The 20,999-nt window shown below is 35.2% G+C and overlaps 1 pseudogene; it reads left to right on the plus strand.

The window, feature by feature from the left end:
• Window positions 1-826: 826 nt before the first annotated feature.
• On the plus strand, window positions 827-20,161 carry LOC115504848 (annotated as a pseudogene).
• The last annotated feature ends 838 nt before the right edge of the window (window positions 20,162-20,999 follow it).

Raw genomic sequence — 20,999 nt, forward strand, 5'->3', positions numbered from 1 at the left:
AGTCATCTCCACATTGATTCTGGTTTTGGCCATGGGGCTTGCTTTGTCTAATAGGACAAGAGCAAAAGTAACAAAAGCAGACACACACACACACACACCTCTCACTGGGGCTTCTTGTATTATTTCTAATGTGTGAGGTCCAGGTAATAAGCTGTAGACATGCAGCCCAGATGACAATCAACAGTAACCACCTAATGTTCTGTGAGTCCATCCAGCCCCAACTGAATGACCAGTCACACGAGTACCTCCAGTAGAAAACAGTAGTAGAAACATCCAGTTGAATCCAGCCCAAACTGCAGAGCCACAGAATTATGAGAAAAAATATTGTTGGTGTGTTAAGCCTCTGGTTTTTGAGGTGTGTGTGTGTGTGTGTGTGTGTGTGTGTGCAATTATAGACTGAATAGAAATAGTGCCTTGAAATGGAGCACTGTCATAACAAAAACCTAAAATACTGCTTTGTCTTTGTGACCATCAGCAGCAGGAGAGGCTGTACTAGAGGAGGAACAGCAGGGAGAGGCCTAATGTCAAGCCTGGAGGAACAGCAAACAAACTGCTACTGTGTCTGTAAAAGTGGTGAGGAAACTGCTGTGGAGGATGGGATACTGGGGACCCAAGTGTGTAGAGACAGAACAACTGGGCAACATGAAAGTTCCCGGAAAGACAGTAACTGGACCTAAAGAGCTAGAGGATCTGGCTAAGGACATGTTCTAGCCACATTTGCAAAATAGCTGCTGGCTTCTTTTAGCTGGGTAGGATAAGGTATGAGAACAAAGAGAAGAGATAAAAATGAATCATTCATGTTGCAAGGTCAATTTGGAGGGAAAAAATGGAGGCGTCACGACCAGCTGGTTTGGAAAATAAAGCTTTTCCATCTCAAGTCTCTGGGTCTGGCAAAGATTCTGAAGCAATAAGTGGCCTCAAGGTAAAGATCAAAGCAAAGATATAGTAGCAAAGGCTTTTCTAAAGATCTCAGAGAGATTTAAGCTGTGCCTAATAGATCTTATCAGCTTGACAAAAATGGAATTCAAAAAATCATATGAATATTGTTACATAGTTGCCTGACACCCCTAAGGTAGAGAGAAGTTTGTCATGAAATTAATGTGACTTTTGGGGCAGGGAGTAAGCCTTCCAAAATGTCATAGGAAACTCACAAAGTTATTTAAATAAGGGTACTATTAAAAACCCTGCCAGCTTGGACTGAGAAGCAGGGGCTGAGGAAATTCGAAATTAAATGAGGTCTCTTGGCCCCATTTCTGAAACAGACACCTCAGGAGGGTTGCTTTGCTGCAAACATGAACCATTTCTTTTGAAAAAGGATGGACAGTCTAAAGGGTAGAGCCAAGAACTACAGAGAAAGCCAGGCTAAGAAAGTGCTCCTAGGGAGCAAAACTGGGGCCCAAATCAGAGACCATTCCCTGCTGTTAGGATAAGAAAACCGGAGACATGTGCCTGACTTTCACAATTTCTCTGAACAAGCTCTTCCTCTCTATTGTTTTAAATGGGAGCACACATTCGTTTTCTATTGCTGCATTATAAATTACCACAAACCATCGCCTTAACAGAACGTAAATCTATTATCTCACAATGTCTATGGGTTAGGAGTCTGGGTACCAACAACTTGCCACGCTCCCTGTTCAGAGTCTCACCAGGCTCAATTCCAGGTGTTGAGCAGACCCGTCATCTCTTCCGAGACTCTTGGTAACTCTTCCAAGATTACTGTTGGCAGAATTCAGTTTCTGGTTGCAGGACGAAGGACCTCAACTACTAGAGAACACCTATCATTCCCTGCCACACGGTTTTCTCTACGAACTGGTAGTGTGTTTCCTTCTAAATCAAAAGAAGCATGTCTCTGATGCTTCACCTTCTTTTAAAAGACTCACCTGTTCAGATCAGGCCCACTCAGGGTAATCACCCCTTTGATTAACTGAAAGTGAAGTGATCAGTAATCTAATCATATGAAAGACCATCATATTCTCTGGTCCCATCCCCACAGAAAGAGAAACAACTATTCAGGGCATGTACACTAGGAGGAGGAATCTGGGGGGCATCTTAGAATTCTGCCTACCACAGAGTGTAACCATTTGGAAACAGTATGCAGGCTGGATAACTTGTCTTTTTGCTTCAGAGAACTTTGAAAGAAGAGGACATACATCGTGTACATCCAGACTTGATATGCTCACAAAATAATGGATTATGATCCTGAATCCATGATTAGATAAGACTTGGGGGACCTTATAAGTGAGTATACGTTAAATGTGAAGGGTTAGGAGTCATTTGGGTCCAGTGACACAATGTGATGGACTGTTAAAGTAATACCCATACCCATGCATCATTGTTCTCTATATCCATGTACTTATGAGGTTTCCTTTCCATTTACATTGAATTAGTCTTGCTTTCCCCAACATATCAGCAAATATCACGCAGACACTTTAAAAGTGTTTGTGCTTCCCGCTAAAAAATCAAAGAACTATAAACCCATGTTGAACTCTTGATAGTAGGTTCATTTTCCATAGTGATGTGGATTAGTGAGTCTGAATCAAGTACTTCATTTGTATTTGAAGATTAAGCAAATGATAAATGTAGGAAATGGGAGATTTGTTTCTTTCTGTTGGAAAAGGAAATTACAAATATTTTTAATTTTTTTTTTCAACGTTTATTTATTTTTGGGACAGAGAGAGACAGAGCATGAACGGGGGAGGGGCAGAGAGAGAGGGAGACACAGAATCGGAAACAGGCTCCAGGCTCTGAGCCATCAGCCCAGAGCCCGACGCGGGGCTCGAACTCACGGACCGCAAGATCGTGACCTGGCTGAAGTCGGACGCTTAACCGACTGCGCCACCCAGGCGCCCCTACAAATATTTTTAAAGAGATGCTAGAAGAACCTTGTGCTAATTAGATTGGAATTGGAGGATTCTAATGTCTGTCTATGGTTTTTTTTTTGTTTTTTTTTTTTTGTCTATTTTTTTTGTCTATGGTTTTTAATACCCACATACAGGTAGGTAAGTGGGTGGGTTGATAGATAAGATAGATATAAACACATGTTTGCTGAGGATACTTAAAAGCAATGACAGCCTGGGAGCAATGAAAATATCAATACCCAGATGTTTTATAAATATCATACCCTAGTTATAGGAAGCAAAGCTTCTTAGAGAAATTGAAGATCCCAGAGGTGGAGCAGAGAAAGTATAAGATTTTCATGGAATATCTTAGTATGAAAGGAATAAAAAACTACCAAAGATTGATGCAGATAGAGCTAAAGATTACAGAAGACTGCTTGAATTTCTCATTGTAAAAAAATGGCAAATAGCTATCCTACTTGTATCCTATGCTAAAAAACATGAACTCCCTTGACAGAAAAATACCACATGTAAAATACTAATTGGGCAAAGAAAAATAAAGTCTCAACAATATGATTGATCCTCAACATTTCAAAAGGCAAACTCTGATAATGTGGGCTATTACACATGTTTGTTTTCAGCACCTTTTCCAAAATGTATTTTTGGTCATAAGAATAATACATTAAAGAAAGTTTGTTATCTCTTTCAAATAAAATGTGAATGTGAATATATTACCTGTTTTTCTCAGAAATTATTTCAATATTTGATCTCCATGATAATAACAGTGCTGTTCAAAGCATCTCACATACAGTAATTAAACCTCAACACTTACCCTATTTATTAATATTATTATTTCCTCAACTGTAAAGATGAGGAAAGTGAGACACAGTAACTTTCTCAAAACCATGCAGTTAGTTAATGGTACAGCTGGGATATAAGCCAAGGCAATCTCACTCCTGATGTTAGATTCTTACCCATTACACTGTTCAGCCTTTAATTGTGATAATAATGGAATAATATCTTCCCCAAATACCCATTGCCAGCTACCTTTCCCCTAGATAAGGAAATACTTACACCTTTTAAAAATGAAGTGTACCAGAATCCTCATTTATTTATCATGACCCGATTTGCTTCTCTGGCTATTATGCATTTGGGGAATCCATTAAAGCTACTCTCTCATCTCAGTAAGTAAATAAATAAATACCTCCTAATAAGAAAAGGTAACTTCTGTTGTTCATCCATTACATAAACTATTATTAACTGAACTTTTTCATGTCCCAAATCTGATTCTGTCAAGGGATGTTTTCATTAAATGAAATCATCACCTTGGTAACAATATTTATAAACCCCATACTTCAAAACAAGTTAAATCATATTTTTTAATTGTGTGTTTAATTCCATCAAATGTTGAAACTTCTAAAGACATTTAGAATGCAGAATGCAGTTTAAATTTCTCTCAAACAAAAACAGCTTTAAAATAATCCACCTAAACTAAATATTCTGAATACATACTGCTTGATGTTGACGTTCGCATCACAGAAACAGCCACAAGGCATATAGTCATGTATATAATACATGTACATCAACACGTATATAAACAGTATATACACAGAGGTAGTATATAACTGTCAGTGTGAGTTAAAATAACAAGTGAACATCAGCCAGCATTGTATATTTAATTTGGAAGCTTTTTAGATATGCACTTAAAGTGATTGAAAGGATTCACAAGATTCTTACATGCTCTCAAATACATTTTTCTAGCAAATAATTATCCTCTGAAAATGTTATCATAGGGTTCAAGCTCATGTATTATTTAAAAAGCAATCTTGTAACTCATTCAACTGTTCATAGGTAAAAATCTATTAGATAACAGTAGCAGAGGCACAGAGTTCTTCCCCCCACCCCCAGGAAAACCAGATAACCAACATGGTCTTTAGAAGACCATGCTTACTCTAATAGTAATAAAAACTCTGTTTATGAAAAATAAATGACAGTTATCACTATCCCTAATGTTATAATAATATTTAAATTTATTTTTGATAGATCAAAACAAAATGTTTATCACTAAATACATTTTTGTTATTGAATTATAAAAGAATAATCTAAAAACTCCAAATAGCACCCACACATATCTCATTAATAAATCATATTCCTTTTCAATTTAAGTTTACTTCTGCTGAGGATAGTTTTCCATTTTCATTGTCTGAAATTTTTGAAACTATAGGGACATAACAAAATTAAAATAAAAAATAAGACTACCTATAGATTAAAAGTGAACAGCACTCATTTTTTTTAATCATAGTTGATACTTAATGTTACGTTAGTTTCAGGTGTTCAGCATGATGATTCCACAAGTCTATAGGTTATGCTATGCTCAGATGGTAGCTACCATCTGTCTCCATACACTATTGCAATACCGTTGACTATATTCCTGATGAACAGTAATCATTGTAATAATTGTGTGTATATATATATATATATATATATATATATATATATATATACATATATACATATTCAGAGAGTTTGTGTGTGCATGCACGTCTTCAGACCAAGATCTATAGAATTTATTCTCTTGTTTTTGAGATTTAAGAATATATCACTGGCGGGGTGCCTGGGTGGCTCAGGGGGTTAAGCATCTGACTTGAGCTCAGGTCATGAGCTCACAGTTCATGAGTTTGAGCCCTGTGTCTGGCTCTGTGCTGACAGCTTGGAGCCTGCTTCAGATTCTGGGTCTTCCTCTCTCTCTGCCCCTCCCCTGCTAATGCTCTGTCTCTCTGTCTCTCTCAAAAATAAACAAACATTAAAAAAAAAAAAGAATATATCACATAGTGAGAATGAGTCTCTTTTGAGAGATACTCAACTAGAAAATCTACATAAAATACAAAAGAAAATATAACAAAAACAGTGTTTGAAGACACAGGTAAATTGATGAGGCAATTCGACTTTAGCAGAAAAAAAATCCCAGACATGAGAAATCTCTCAAAAAGGAGGCCATCATACTGCATCAATATTGTCTTACAGGATATTTGCTGATTCCAGGCAAATCGGAAGTTGTAGGTGTGGGCTGGGCACAGCACTGACAGTTTTACATTAGTTGAACAGAAAAAAAAAAAATTAGAGACTTAAAGGCTGAGGACTCTAGTGAAACAAAAATGGAGAACTGAGGTCAAAAATGTACCAGATGTTCTACCAAAATTATTATGGAATTTTCAAGCAGTATAGAGTGGAGACTAAAATGCAAGGCACAGATTTTCTGTAAATTATCATAGTTTTCTGAAGCCCTGAGGTGTTGAGAAGACAAGTTTTATTCTTATCTTGCCAGGCTGGTGGGTCCCTGATAAATACAACAACTTATGAAACTGCTGGGCGGGTGAGACCACAATGTAAAATGCAAGCAGGAGTAAATAGAAAGTGTCTAAAACTGGAAATTGGGTTAAACTCAGCTCAATCCCTGCATTACCCATTTTGCAAAGAAAAGAGTGATCTCTCTCTAGAGGCATTTACATCATCCAGAATTTTTAAATTTTTTTTTGTCACAACATCTGGCTTTTAATAAAAATTTTGCCAAGCAAACTAAGCACGACACAAATGAGGGTAACAAAAAATGTCAACAGAAATTTACCTACAGATGATCCATATATTAAAATTATCAAAGACTTTTAAGGTTCTATGCTTAATAAGTTCTAGTTAACAAAAAATAAGATTGACAAAATAGATAAAAATTTAGAGTACTTCTCCAAAGAATTGGCATCCATAAAAAAGTCAAAGATAATTTCTGGAAGTGAAAAATACAATAACAAAAGTTAAGAATGCAGTAGATGGGTTTTAAATTTTCATCCTAAAGTGCTGACTGTCAATCAAAAGGGTCATATTCCACTAAAATATTTTTCAAAGTCAAAGTAAAATAATATTTTGGAGCACACAAAAACCATGTGAGCATTTGCATTAAAGAACTATTATAATAGCTTGTAATATAAAATATAAAAATAAATAAAAGCAAGATGTGTAATAATCCTACATTGAACACTATAAAACTTAACTGAGAGAAATTAAAGATGACATAATAAATGAAGGGATACCCCATGAGATAAATTAGAGAGTAAGTATTGTAAAGATGTCAATTCACCTCAAATTCTATGTATAGATTCATCAAAATTACAATCGAAAGTACAGTATTTTTAAGTTGAAATGCTATTTTTTTAATGTATATGCCAACATGAATAACCTACGACAGCTAGAACAAACCAGAAGAAGAACCAAACTGGAGAACTTACACTATCGGGTATCATAACATTATAAAGTTACACTGGTTAGAATACAGTGATACCGGCAGATAAATAGAACACAGGAAAAAAAATAGATAATCTGGAGACAGACTTTTTTTTAAAGATTTTTTAATGTTTATTTATTTATTTTGAGAGAGAGAGAAAGAGAAAGAGAGATACTGAGGAGAGGGGGGGCAGAGAGTGAGGGAGAGAGAATCCCAAGCAGGCTCCACACTGTCAGGGTGGAGCCTTACATGGGACGTGAATTCTCTGTGAGATCATGACCTAAACCAAAATCAAGATTCAGACACTTAACTGGCTGAACCACCCAGATGCCCATGGAGACAGATTTTTATCTGAATTATAAAAAGGAGCCACTTAATTGCTACAGGGAAAAAATAGTCTTTTTAATAAATGATGCAATATATATATATATATATATATATATATATATCAACTGATTATATATCACATCATATTAACTTTAGATGGATTGTAAATCTAAATGTGAAAGTTAAGACAATGAAGTTTATAAAAGAACACAGAGGAGGATATATTTATGACCTTAGGAGTAAATAAAGATTTTAAATTAGGAAACAAAAATTACTCAATATAAAGGGTAAAAAAGGAATTGATAAACTGGGCTATAATAAAATAGTTAAATAGTAACATATAATATATATTCCTTACATATTAATAACAAAAAGACAAACACAATGGAAAAATAGGTGAATGATTTGAATACTCATTTCAAAAAAGAGGATATTTGAATAACAGATAAACATATGGAAAATTGTTCAACTTATTGGTAATCAAGGAAACAGAAATGAAACCACAGCAAAATATTGCTCAAACCAACCAAAGTTGCTAAAAAAGCAAAATATGGAGCAGGTATAACCCTTATTTACTGATGGTAAAATTTTAACCTGATACACATCTTTGGAAAATTATTTGGCTATAACTACTGAAACTAAGTAGACAACACATTCCTACACATATACATAACAGAAATACAAAAACTTGTCCAATGAAACACTGAATTTTTATTATCATAAAGACCGAAATATAATCAACATCTGGATGGTTACTAACAGAAAAATGAATGCTTATAACATGATACACAAGAGTACCACAGAGCGAGCAATGAGAATGAATGAACCATTGCCATGTAACAGGAATGGATCTCACAAACATAATACTGAGGGGGTAAAAAGTTAAGATATGTAAACGTGTCCTGCATTATCTAATTTATTTTAAAAATGCAACACTATCTATGGTGGGTGAGGTAGGGATGTCAGTGTTACTTTGGGGTGAAAGAGTGACGGGGATGCAAGACCAGTTTCTTGGATTCTGCCAATCAATGCATTTTAGATCACATACACCTCCATCTACATTTTAAAATCACATTTTTAATATACAAAACTTTTTTAAATGAGGCAAATAGAAACATCATGAATCTATAGACAGATAAACAGAATTTGGTTACAACTGAGTCTTGGTTGTATGAGCACGTTCACTATGTGGAAAATCATACAACTTACGCATTATGACTTACACATTTTCCTATAAGTAAGTTTTACTAGAATGAATTTCTAAAATAATGTCTTATGCTTATCTTGAAAGGAAGAAGTATTAAATAAAAACTGCTAGAGTTATTTTGTTGACAGGAAAAAAATTATATTTTCCTCTTCACATCACAATTTTCTTCAGGATGTACTCTAGATACATTAAAGGAATAAATATAAAATAAAATTATTTAATTAATTAATTTTTTTTTTGAGAGAGAAAAAGAGCGAGCATGAGCGGGGCAAGAGACAGAGAAAAAGAGAGACAGAGAATCCCAAGCAGGCTCCATGCTGTCAGGACAGTCCAGCATAGGGCTCGATGTCACAAACCATGAGTTCATGACTTGAGCTGAAATCAAGAGTTGGACACTTCACCAAGTGAGCCCATAAAATATATTTTTTAAATGTATGACAGTATTTATAGACCCTTAATATAATATTTCTGTGTGTAAATTTGAAAATGAAATTATCTATGGAAAATAGTAAATATACATAAAATTATAAATACTAAAAAGATGTATAATCTGAGGAAAGCAATAGAAGTACAATAAAATATTTGGATTTCAATATATTGATATTCATGGAAAAAATCAATGAAAACCTCTATGAAGTAAAATACTTTTTATCATTCATATTACTCACTGAAAGAATATTTCATGAGGTCACCCGGGTGGCTCAGTCAGTTGAGTGTCTGACTTCGGCTCAGACAGTGCAGAGCCTGCTTTGGATTCTCTTTCTCCCTCACTCTCTGTCCTTCCCCCCTCATGCTCTCTCTCTCTCAAAAATAAACATTAAAAAAAGAGTATTTCATGGATAACATTACAAAGTAATTATTTAACCATCAAATATTTTTTTTAGCACCTAGGTATGGTGGACGCCATGGCATGGATTAGATATAAAGTGATGAGCAATTTATCAAAGAATTTAGATTCTAATAAAGACATTAATAATATAAACAGCTAAATAAACACATAACTAACATTGTAAAAATGACTGGAAGGAAAAGGAGGCAACATTTAACAGAGACTTATAGGGTTTACACTGGGCTTCCCGTCGTCTTCTCCTCTCACTCTTTCCTCTGACTCTACTTCCCTTTTAGACCAACTTTTCAATGTGGAGTGTCTTAGGGTTTAGTCCTAGAAATTCTTCTCTTACTATTACACTCAAACTATGATTTGTCTGGAATCAATGATAATTCTACCACTGGACTAATCCTATGACTTCTAATGACATATATACCTTGATGACTCCACAATTTTTTCTCTGGTTCAAATATTTCCCCAAACTATATACAGTAAAACCTTGGTTTGTGAGCATAATTTGTTCCAGAAATGTGCTTGTAATCCAAAGCACTTGTATATCAAAGCGAATTTCCCCATAAGAAATAATGGAAACTCAGATGATTTGTTCCACAACCCAAAAATATTCATATAAAAATGATTACAATACTGTAATATAACACAAAATAATAAAGAAAATACAAAATATAAGGGCACCTGGGTGGCAGTGGCAGTTAAACTTCTGACTCTGGCTCAGGTCATGATCTCACGGTCTGTGAGTTTAAGCCCCACATCAGCATCTGTGCTGACAGCTCAGAGCCAGGTGCTTGCTTTGGATTCTGTGTCTCTCTCTCTCTCTCTCTCTCTGCTCCTTCCCCACTCATGCTCTCTCAAAAATAAACATTAAAATTTTTTTAATAAAGAATAAAATAAAAACAAAATACAAAATATAAAGAAAATCAAACAAATTCACCTGCACTAACCTTTGAAAACCTTCGTGCCTAGTGTGAGGGAGACAAGAGAGAGGAGGGTAATTGTATAGGACGACTTTCACTATCACTAATGGAATCACTGCTATCTATTGGTCCAATGGAATCTTTTTCTTTTTGTGCAACTTTAACAAGGAATCTACCCAATGACCTAGAATGAAGCAAAGCATTCCTAAGCTTACTCTTGCATGGAAAAGTAAAGGACTATCCATAGGTGCTTTGAAGTGATAAAAAATACACTAGAGCCATTTGTGGACACATTCCAACGTTCTGAAAAATCCTAGGTTTCTGCCAAACACCACAGTCTGAGACTGAGCATTCAAGCATGGGAGATGATCACCCACAATCCTGCAGTGAGTGAGTGAGACAGAGAAGAACCATTGGCTCAGTTGTGATCATGTGATGTTTGCTATCACATACTATTTGTATTGCAAGACATTGCTCATTTATCAAGTTGAAATTTATTAGATATGTTTGCTTATCTTGTGGAATACTCATAGAACAAATTACGCGCAATCTAAGGCTTTACTGTATATCCTTCCACTAAGTACACATGTCCAAAATGGGAATCTTGATATCCCATACACAACATGATCCATCCCCAAATTCTTACTTCATTATATGTCAATCCTATTCATGCAATTGCCTAAGCCAAAAACCCTATAAGCATCCTGACTGCTCTTTTCTCATACTCCAGATAAAAACAGAAGAATATCCTGTGGTGTCTGGGTGGCTCACTTGGCTAAGCATCCAATCAAGCCCCACATCAGGTTCTACACTGACAGCATAGGGCCTGCTTGGGATTCTCTCTCTCTCCTCTCTCTCTGCCCCTCCTCCCCCCTCCCCCCCACTGTCTCTCAAAATAAATAAATGTTAAAAAAAAAAGAAAGAAAAACAGACGAATATCCTGTCCTCTGCCTTCAGAATATATCCCATGTCTGATCATTTATCAACAACTGTACTGTGATGTTAATCCAAGCCACCACCATCACATATCCAACTATGCAATAGCCCCCATATTGGTATCCCTTATTTATATTCTATAGTATATTCCCCTTATAATCATTTCTCCATACATCAGTCTGAATAATCATTTCAAAACACAGATCTGATGGTGTCTCTTCACTGTTTACAATCCTCCAAAGTTCATACTTCACAAAAAATTGGTAATCTTTACTATTTTCCAAAATGCCCTACATGATCTGGCCACAACACTCTTTTCAGGAATCATTTTCTACTGTTCTCTCCCAGATGACCATGTTCCAGCCACACAGGCACCTTGCTCTTGGTACTGAGCATATGCTATCTTTTAACAACAACAATTAATTCCTTCTAGAGAAGGTTTGTATATTTGTATTTGCCTCATTTAGAATAGGTTCTATGTGTAAGCATTCACTAAACATTTCGTATTGGTGATGTTGCATGGCACACATTCTTTTGAGTCAGTTCCTGTTTATCCAATATCAGTTTACAAAATTTCTATTTTCCTTCTATATTCAGACAGTATCTTCCCAAAGAGAATAATTAACTCAGACTTCTTTCTGAAAGTTGACAATTTTCTTGAAAGTCTCATATATTCTTTTTCAAAACTATCTCAGATTCTAGAATTCTATTATTAGGAAATGCTTTAGTTAAAAAAAAAAGGAGGGGGAAATTGCTTTAGGAGAATAGTCACCCAAATTAATAATATGGAGTTAATTTGTGTACATTCAGAAAGGAAAAAAAACAATCACACTTAAGTCCATATTACACACCATGTTTCAGAAAGGCAATGCAGTTAAGAATTCAACAGCCCTCATGACATTAAAAGGAAATGTTCATACAATTACTGACTTTATGGTTCTTAGTTTTTTCCTGAGGGAAAGTCAATAAAGGAATAAAGGAAATATACTTTTAACTATATTGGCTTTATATGAACATTTTGTTTATTTTAATTGCTAATATTGTTTAAACATACATTTCTTTTATCTTAAAGCACCATTATCTGCATCCTATTGTTGATGAAATAATGGATTGGCTCCATTTAATTCTCTCAAATTGGCTAATAAATGAATAATAAATTAAGTTACTGCTCCTTTATAGTTTCCCGCCTTCTCTCACGTATTTTCTTCTGTGGTCTGTATCTACTTTCTTCCACTGATAATATGTTTCAATAAAAAGATTCATAGTCATCATTCTCCCTGATCCTGAGATAGATTCTTCATTGTTAATATATTAAGATTAACATATTAACGTTGGTCTCCTTCTCAATTGTTCACAAATGTGGAACTAACTACTAGATGCCCAATCTTTCTCTCCCTGATCAACAAGATACCATCTGGATAAAGGAATTTTGTATTTGCAAAAGCATAGGGATTAGAGATAGTGGCTTGTAATCCCTTTTACCTGCCCAATATGCTTCAGCCAGTTTCTGCAGAATACCTCCATGCCTTTTCTTATTCCTGTGTACCTTGTGGGCTACATGTTTTATCCCTCAAAGAGCACTATAGAAACGAGGAAGCTAAAAGAGAAGGAAAGGGTGAAGCTATACCTGCAGGCCACAAAGGAAGAAGAAGAGGAGATTAGAGTCAGAAAGAAAAGGAAGGGTATCTGCTTTGTTCTTGCTAGTCCAATATTTGGTAACAGACCTGTGCTCTAGTTCTGTCTTACTCTTTCCCTTCACTTTACAGCAAAATTACTAGAATGTGTTTCTTTGTGTCAGACAAGTTGACTGTTCCCCTCAGTTAACACTGAAGTTTCTCCTTCTTCCTCCAGTTACTGGCCACATCTGAATAACCTCCCCTCCCACCTCCCTAAATCTGATATCAACAAATTCTGGCAAGGAACCAACTTTATTTGCTATAACTCTATTTGATCTTAGACTCTTATTACCAGGCCCCTCCCTCAGGGGTCTAAACTCAAACTCTATCTCCTGTAATTCCCACTAGTATATAGATAAAGCTCCCACTCCCACATTGTCCCCACTTTGGGTTGTGTTTGTTTACTTATAGGCAAACATAAGATTGGCACTCTCTATCACAAAGCTACTTGGACAACAATGGAGCTGAATATTAAGCTGAATAATGATATTAATTCTCAAACCCACCAAGTCCACTATGAAAATGTAAGCATCCTGATCTGGGAGGACTAGGAGACTGAGACATGAGTTTGAGAAAGCCAAGTATATGCACTAAAAAAAACCCTTGAAATCCTAGGCCTACTTCATTCACAGGACCTTCAGAAGTAGCCTACTTCTTTATCTTTCAAGACAACATGCTTCACTGAGGTTTGACTCTGCCTCACCTCCTAGCCATAAGATCAACAATTAGGATTGTCACTACACAACCTGACAAAGAAAGGGCAATGTCAGCGAAAGAAGGAATGATACTATCTCTTCAGTGATCTGGAGGACTTAGTCCACATATACTGACGGGGGAGGAGTGGATCTGGTAAGAATTTGAACAAAAGGTCAGAACACAGAGTTGGCAAATGTTATCAATATGGTAGCAACCTCCTGGATTTAGAGAGTAACAACATCAACCTACCATTTGACTATAATTTTAGGAAAGTGCCTTACAGACACTTTCGGTGAGTAGGGTACTGGCATTATTAGGAAAAAAAGTGGTAGATGTTCTTGGTATGTCAGAGCTGATGGTAGGATACATTATCATAAATTTGACCATTTGAGCAGCACAGGGCATGACATAAAGGAGACAATAATGATGTTTAACTATCAGAGGCAAATTGTTTGCAATTATTATAAAGAATATCAATATCTGAGTAGCAAACAGGTGCACGAATCCTTAGAAATCCTTGGGGATGGTCAAGAGACCATGAATTCCCTTGAGATAAAACATATAAGTAACCAAAAAAGGTACTGTTTAATCTACACAAAAGAAAAGAGCCTGGACAATTCATAGCTACATAGTCACAAACTATGCCAATTCAGATCTGAACCAGTTTTCACAACTTAAACTGACTGACTAAAGAAGTAACCAGGAGTCCAGGAGAAGGAACAGACAAAATTATGGCAATTATACACTGTAATGTATCCCTCAGTTCTCCCCCCAAGAACTTATGGCTATTTACTAGAATGACTTTACTCACAAAATGGGACCCCCAAACTTTTCAAAGAATTTTGGCTTTGACAATATAAAGACTCTGGTCCCTACAAAATAAAGCTTCCATGAAGTAGTATAACAACCGTGAAAAAAACATAAAAAACCATAACTGCTGCCCCAATCACTTTTTTCTCTTTGTTCAAGGAATCACCAATCTGATTCTCAGAAATTAATGCTTTGGTTACAAAATGAGGGAAGGGAGGCAAGAACTGTGAAATGTCTGAGATTTTTACCTTGCTTATAAAACAAGGAGTTATCCTGACACAGTTTCATAGATGTTAGCAAGAAACATTAGACTTCTGAGTCAGAGACAAAGAACTCTGTTACTCAAGGCACAATAGATACCTTAACCTTCCTGTTACCATCAGTTTCTTCCACCTACCATCCCCCCAGGCAATATGAAAAGGCCCATCTGATGTCCTGAATGTAGAGGTTTTGGATTCTATCTGAGGAACCTCAAGCTTAGAAAGCTCCCATCTCTTAAACTGGGGTGTTTGCAAGCTGGCCTAACTATTGCCATGGAAAGACAAATTATATAGTAAAGAAATCCTTGTGCCCTCTGCCCTGGAGTGAGATACTATCTCTGTCTTCCAATGATGTTTGCTGTATAAACATCCTTGAAAATATAGTTCAAACAACACAACTTAATAGAAGTCATTCAAGTATGAAACAGATCTAGGGAGAATTATCTCCTAATAATAACCAACCCTCATTTCTATATCAAATCACTAGAATTTTCCCATACATGTATACTGTCTGCCACTCTGATTCTGATTTGACTGACAGGGCCAAAACCAAATCAGTTTGAAATGTTTTATGTGGCATTTAACTAAAGCTACTACCAATACGACCTTAACAGCAAAATGATAACAACTTGTACTATTGATTCAACCTTGTAGCCCACACTCTCAGCTGAATAAACCCTATAAACCATCAGCATTTAGCTTAGAAAGCCAGGTGGCATTCTCCCTAAGTGTCTGTATTGACCTTTCTACTTGGTCCGAAACATCAATTCAGAAACAGCAGGCTGTATTAAAGATCTCTCAGACTCCACCTTGGACAAAAAGTAAGACAATTCAACCAATTGAGCCTGACCTGTCTGGATGTCTTCCATGATTTTAAATACTTGAAGGATTCTTATGACTAACCCTAAGGTGCAAATCACTATTTTTTCAGGAGGATGAAATTTAATGCCTAGTTCCCCATACAAGAAATACAATCTCAACGATACACAAAATGATACACAAGGTACTTCTGGAAAGAAAGGGGTACTTACTATGTTGTAGACCCCCCAAGTGGGACTACTTTCATTCTCAGTCATTTCATGGAGTGGAAATGTCACCTTGCTATTGGCATGAACAAACAGGACAGACTAGAATGACTTTCTTCGCGAAGTTTCTCCAAAAACAGATGAGACTCAACAATTCCAAGTGAACTAGGAAGGAACCAAAAGGTCTACCAGTTGGCTGGGGTGCACTTTGGACACACTATCAACCTGTGCCCTGCAGGTCAAACTTGAGGAACCCCAAAGAAAACTTTTGGGTTTTGTTGCAGTTATTGCAATGTTACCATTCCCATAGGAGAGTAAAACATTTTTATTTCTAAAATAATTATAAAAGGTTAATCCTTAGAAACTTGTAGCTTTTAAATATAACTGAAGTGCTAAACATACTTTTTATGTCTATCACATGTAGCAAAATGGCAGGAGACTACCAAAAATTCACATATGAATTAGTCTGCTTATGAAGTAATATTTTACAATTAACATAAATACTTATTTTTCTACATATATTAGGGAGTAATTAAAATGACAACTTGGGCAATATTAGAGCTCTGACTTAATTGAGGGATGTTTGGCTGATTACAAACAGTGTATTCATTTTATAAAAATGAAATTCTAATTAGTGTTGGCTTCCTGTCAAAATCAGTAATTAACAAAGTTGTCAAAGTCAATCCTATTATTCATCTTGATAATGAAATTATTTAAACATCAAACATGAATGTTCTATTAGCTTGAGGAGTATAATTGTTGTTAACATTGCTCATAGGGCTTAATAAACATATCACATCAGCTACACTATCTACCTAAATACCTGTACACAGATGCTTATGATTAAGAACTTGTGAAGCTTTGTAAGATTAAGTATGTGACTGAGATTGTGTTACAAATAATATTTTTCTTGAGTTGGTACATGTGACATGAGAAAATATGGCTCTATTTTTCTGAAAGTGAACGAGAATGTGTTTTTATGATCTGCAAAACTAACCTGCATTTATTTAAACTGTTCAATTTTATGACTTTGGCATATCCATGAAACCATTATCCATTACTAAACATACCCATCAATGCTGAAAGTTTCCTCCTGCATATTTAATTCCTCCTTCCAGCCCTTCCCCATCTAAACCCTGTTTCCAGGCAACCACTAATCTGTTTTTATTTCTTATCATATATTTGATTTAATGTAATATGAATTCAAACACAGAGTATGATTTTTGTCAGGATTCTTTCACAATAATTATTTTGAGATTCACCCATATTGTGTTTTGTACTAGTAAATAATTATTTTTTGTTGCTAAGTAGTATTCCAATGTATAGCTATATCATAGTTTGTTGATGCATTCAACTTTTTTTGGACATTTGGGTTATTTTAAGGTTTTACTATTACAAAGATACTACGAATGGTAATGCATAAGTCTGTGTATTGGGACATATGTTTTTATTTGGTTTGGATAAATACCTAGAAATACACAGATGATGGTAGATCTATCTATATTTTACATTAATTTTTTTTCAAACTTCTAAACTTTTTTCCTAAATGAGAAAAGTTGTACCATTTTACATTCCTACCCACAGGATATAAAAGTTTCAGTTCCTGCATATCATTGCAAATGGTTGGTATGATCAGGGGGTTTTTTTTTGTCCATTTAAAAAAATAATTTTTAATGTTTATTTATTTTGACAGAGTAAGACAGACAGAGTATGAGCAGGGAAGGGGCAGAGAGAGAGGAAGACACAGAATCCGAAGCAGGCTCCAAGCTCTGAGCTGTCAGCATAGAGCCTGACGTGGGGCTTGAACCCACAAACTGTGAGATCATGACCTGAGCCGAAGTCAGTTGTTCAACTGACTGAGCCACCCAGGCACCCCAATTTTTCTGTCTATTTTTACTACTCAAATGTGTAGGTAGTGGTATTATATTGCAGTTTTAATTTACATTCCCCTAATGACTAATGATTTTGAACACTTTTCATGGACTGGTTTGCCATATGTGATTTTCTTTGGTGAGTTATCTGCTAGAAATATTTTGTTCATTTTTTTATTGACACAACATTTTTTATTATTGAGTTTTGAGAATTATAATTTTGTATAGAAGTCTTTTATCAGATATGTGATTTTCAAATATTTTCTCCCAGTATTTATCTTTTAATTCCCTTAATAGTATCTTTTTAAAGACATTCTTATTTTTTAATAAGTTCAATATATATATATATGTATATATTTATATATATAATAAATCATACTTTGGCATACACATAGGATACATAGTTTTTCTCTAATTTTTATTTTTAGAAATCTAAAAATGTGTAGCTTATTTTCATGTTGATGATACATTTTGAGTTATTTTTATTATACTGTTCAATGTATGCATTTAAGACTCTTTTTATGCATACTGATGTATAAATGTTCCAACACTTTTTGTTTTAAAAGATTATTCTTCCTATATATTCTTTCTCTATGTACATTATCTCTCTCTCTCTGTATATAAACATATACATATATACACACACATCTCTGAACTGTCTGCTTTCTTTCATTCATCTGTTAATCTTTTTATCTATCTTTATGTTAGTTCCACATTGACATGGGATATAGAGGTTTATAACGAGTCTTAAAATCAGACATTGTGCATTCTCAAAATTTTTGTTTGCAAAGTCTTTTTGCCTACATTAGGATATCTGAATTTTCAAATAATATTTGAAATCAACTGACCACACTTTCTTTCTATTGTAAATGGTTTATTTTAAATTTTGACGGTACTTATTGTTAAGTATATTGTTTTTAAATCTAGAAACCGTATTCTCAACTACAAGTTCTAGTACTTTTTTTGTTGTTGTTAAATTCCATTGAAGTTTTTACTTAGCCAAGGATGTATTCTGTAAATAAAAACTATTTTACTTCTTCTTACTTTATTCTTAGCCAGAATGCTTTTATTTTTATTTTTTTCTTACTGCATTTGCTAGCCCTTCCAATTCAGTATGAAATACAAGGGATGAAAGCAGACATTCTTCCTTTTTCCCTGACCTTTAAAGTCTTTAGTCTTAATCATTACACATGATATTAGCATTAAGTTTTTCACAGAAGCCCTTCGTCAAACTTCCTTTAAGGAAGTTCCCTTGTATTTCTGTTTGTTGAGAGTTATTAGGAATGGCTTTTAGATTTGCCTATTTTCTATGTTGTTGGACTTACACTCATAAAATTGCTAATTACAGCCCCCTTATTAACATTTTACTCTCTGTACAACCTGTAGTGATGTAACCTTCTCATTTCTCGTATTTGTCATGCGTGTTTTCCTTTTCTCATCAGTCTCGCCAGAGATCTGTCAATATTACTGATCCCCTGAAAGAACCAACTTTTCTCTTCCGCTATTTTAGAGCCAGCAGCATCCCAGGCTCCACCCCCGCTGCGGCTGCCCCTGGGACTGCACACCAGCACCCTGGCGGACAGCGCCGCCTCAGTGCAGGACATGAAAAAGTATAGCAACATAGAGAAAAACAAAATCAACGTGCAAAAATCAGCAGGATGAAAGTAAAATGTTTATTGGAGGCTTGAACTGGGATAGAAGCAAGAAAGATCTATCTTTCCTCAATCTGAGGATGTTGTAGGCTGTACAATTAAAACAGACCCAGTGACTGGAAGATCAAGAAGATTTGGATATGTGCTTTTCAAAGATGCTGCTAGCATTGATAAGGTTTTGGCACTGAAGGACCACAAACTGGATGACAGACCAGTTTGATAGACATCCAAAAGGCCAAAGCTTTAAAAGGAAAAGAACCCCCCATCAGGATTTTTGTGAGTGGACTGAGCCCAGATACTTCTGAAGAACAAATTAGAGAATATTTTGAAGCCTTTAGAGAGACTGAAAATATTGAATTCCCATGGATACAAAAACACATGAGACAAGACGATTTTGTTTTATCGTGTGTACAGAGTCAGTAAAGACATCATTAGAAAGCAGAGACCATCAAATTGGTTCTGGGAAGTGGATCAAAGTTGCACAACCCAAAGAGGTATATAGGCAGCAACAACAACAAAAAGGAGGAAGTGGTGTGGCAGCTGGAGCTGCACCTGCAGGAGGAGTGGTACCAGGCATCATAGATGAGGTAAGCACCACAATTGGAACCAAGGATTTAGTAACTATTATGATCAAGGATATGGAAATTACAATAGTGCCTATGGTGGTGATCAAATCTATTGGGGCTATGGCAGCCATGCTTATACTGGATATAACTATGACAACTATGGACATGAATGGACAGGGATATGCAGACCACAGTGGCCAACAGAGCACATATGGCAAGGCCTCTGGACGGCATGGCAACCACCAAGACAATTACCATCCATAGTAAAGGAGGACATTGAAGAAAATGGCAGGGGGTTGCTAAAGTTAACCCATCTTGTAAGACAGCATTGAAGATTGGTCATCTGTTGATCTGAGATCAGTTGTACAAGACACACCTGTGTCCAAATATATACAGCCACCAATTAGTTTTCTTTGTTTATACGTTGTCTTTTGTTATCTGTTATAACTGGATGTAGATTTGTGTTTATATGAATTTTATTTGTAGGATTTCATGTTAAACCTCAAGTAAATGCTTCCTTATGTGAAATAAATAAAAATAAAAGAACCAACATCTGGTTACTGTAATTTTTCCTATTACTTTTCTGCTTTCTGTTTAATAATTTCCATGCTCATTTTTATTATTGTATTTCTCCTCCTTTCTTTGGGTTTAATTTATTCTTCATTTTCTAGGTTGTTTTTGTTTTTGTTTTTATTTAAATGAATGTTGTGGTTCTTGATTTGAGACCTTTCTTCTTTTCTTATATAGGTGCTTACTGTTATAAATCACCTCCTAAATATTGTGTTAGTGGAATCCCACAAATCTGGATAAATAGCGTTTTCAGTTTTATGCAGTTAATCATCCAATTTAATTTCATTTCCTCCTCAGTGTCTAGATTATTTTTTTTTAATTTAATATTCAAAAATTTGGGAATATTCAAGATTAATTTTACATTGAATTCTATTATATTCAAAGAATATACTTTGTATAGCATAATTCTTTTCAAATTTTATTAAACATGTTTTATTGTTCAGACTATGGAAGGAAAGTCCTGTTAAATATTTGATGTAGACTTTAAAAGAATGTAGCTTCTTTTATTGGTGGAATGTGTACAAATTTCAAT

Source organism: Lynx canadensis, chromosome F1 (genome assembly GCF_007474595.2).
Source record: "Lynx canadensis isolate LIC74 chromosome F1, mLynCan4.pri.v2, whole genome shotgun sequence".
Lineage (NCBI taxonomy): Eukaryota > Metazoa > Chordata > Mammalia > Carnivora > Felidae > Lynx > Lynx canadensis.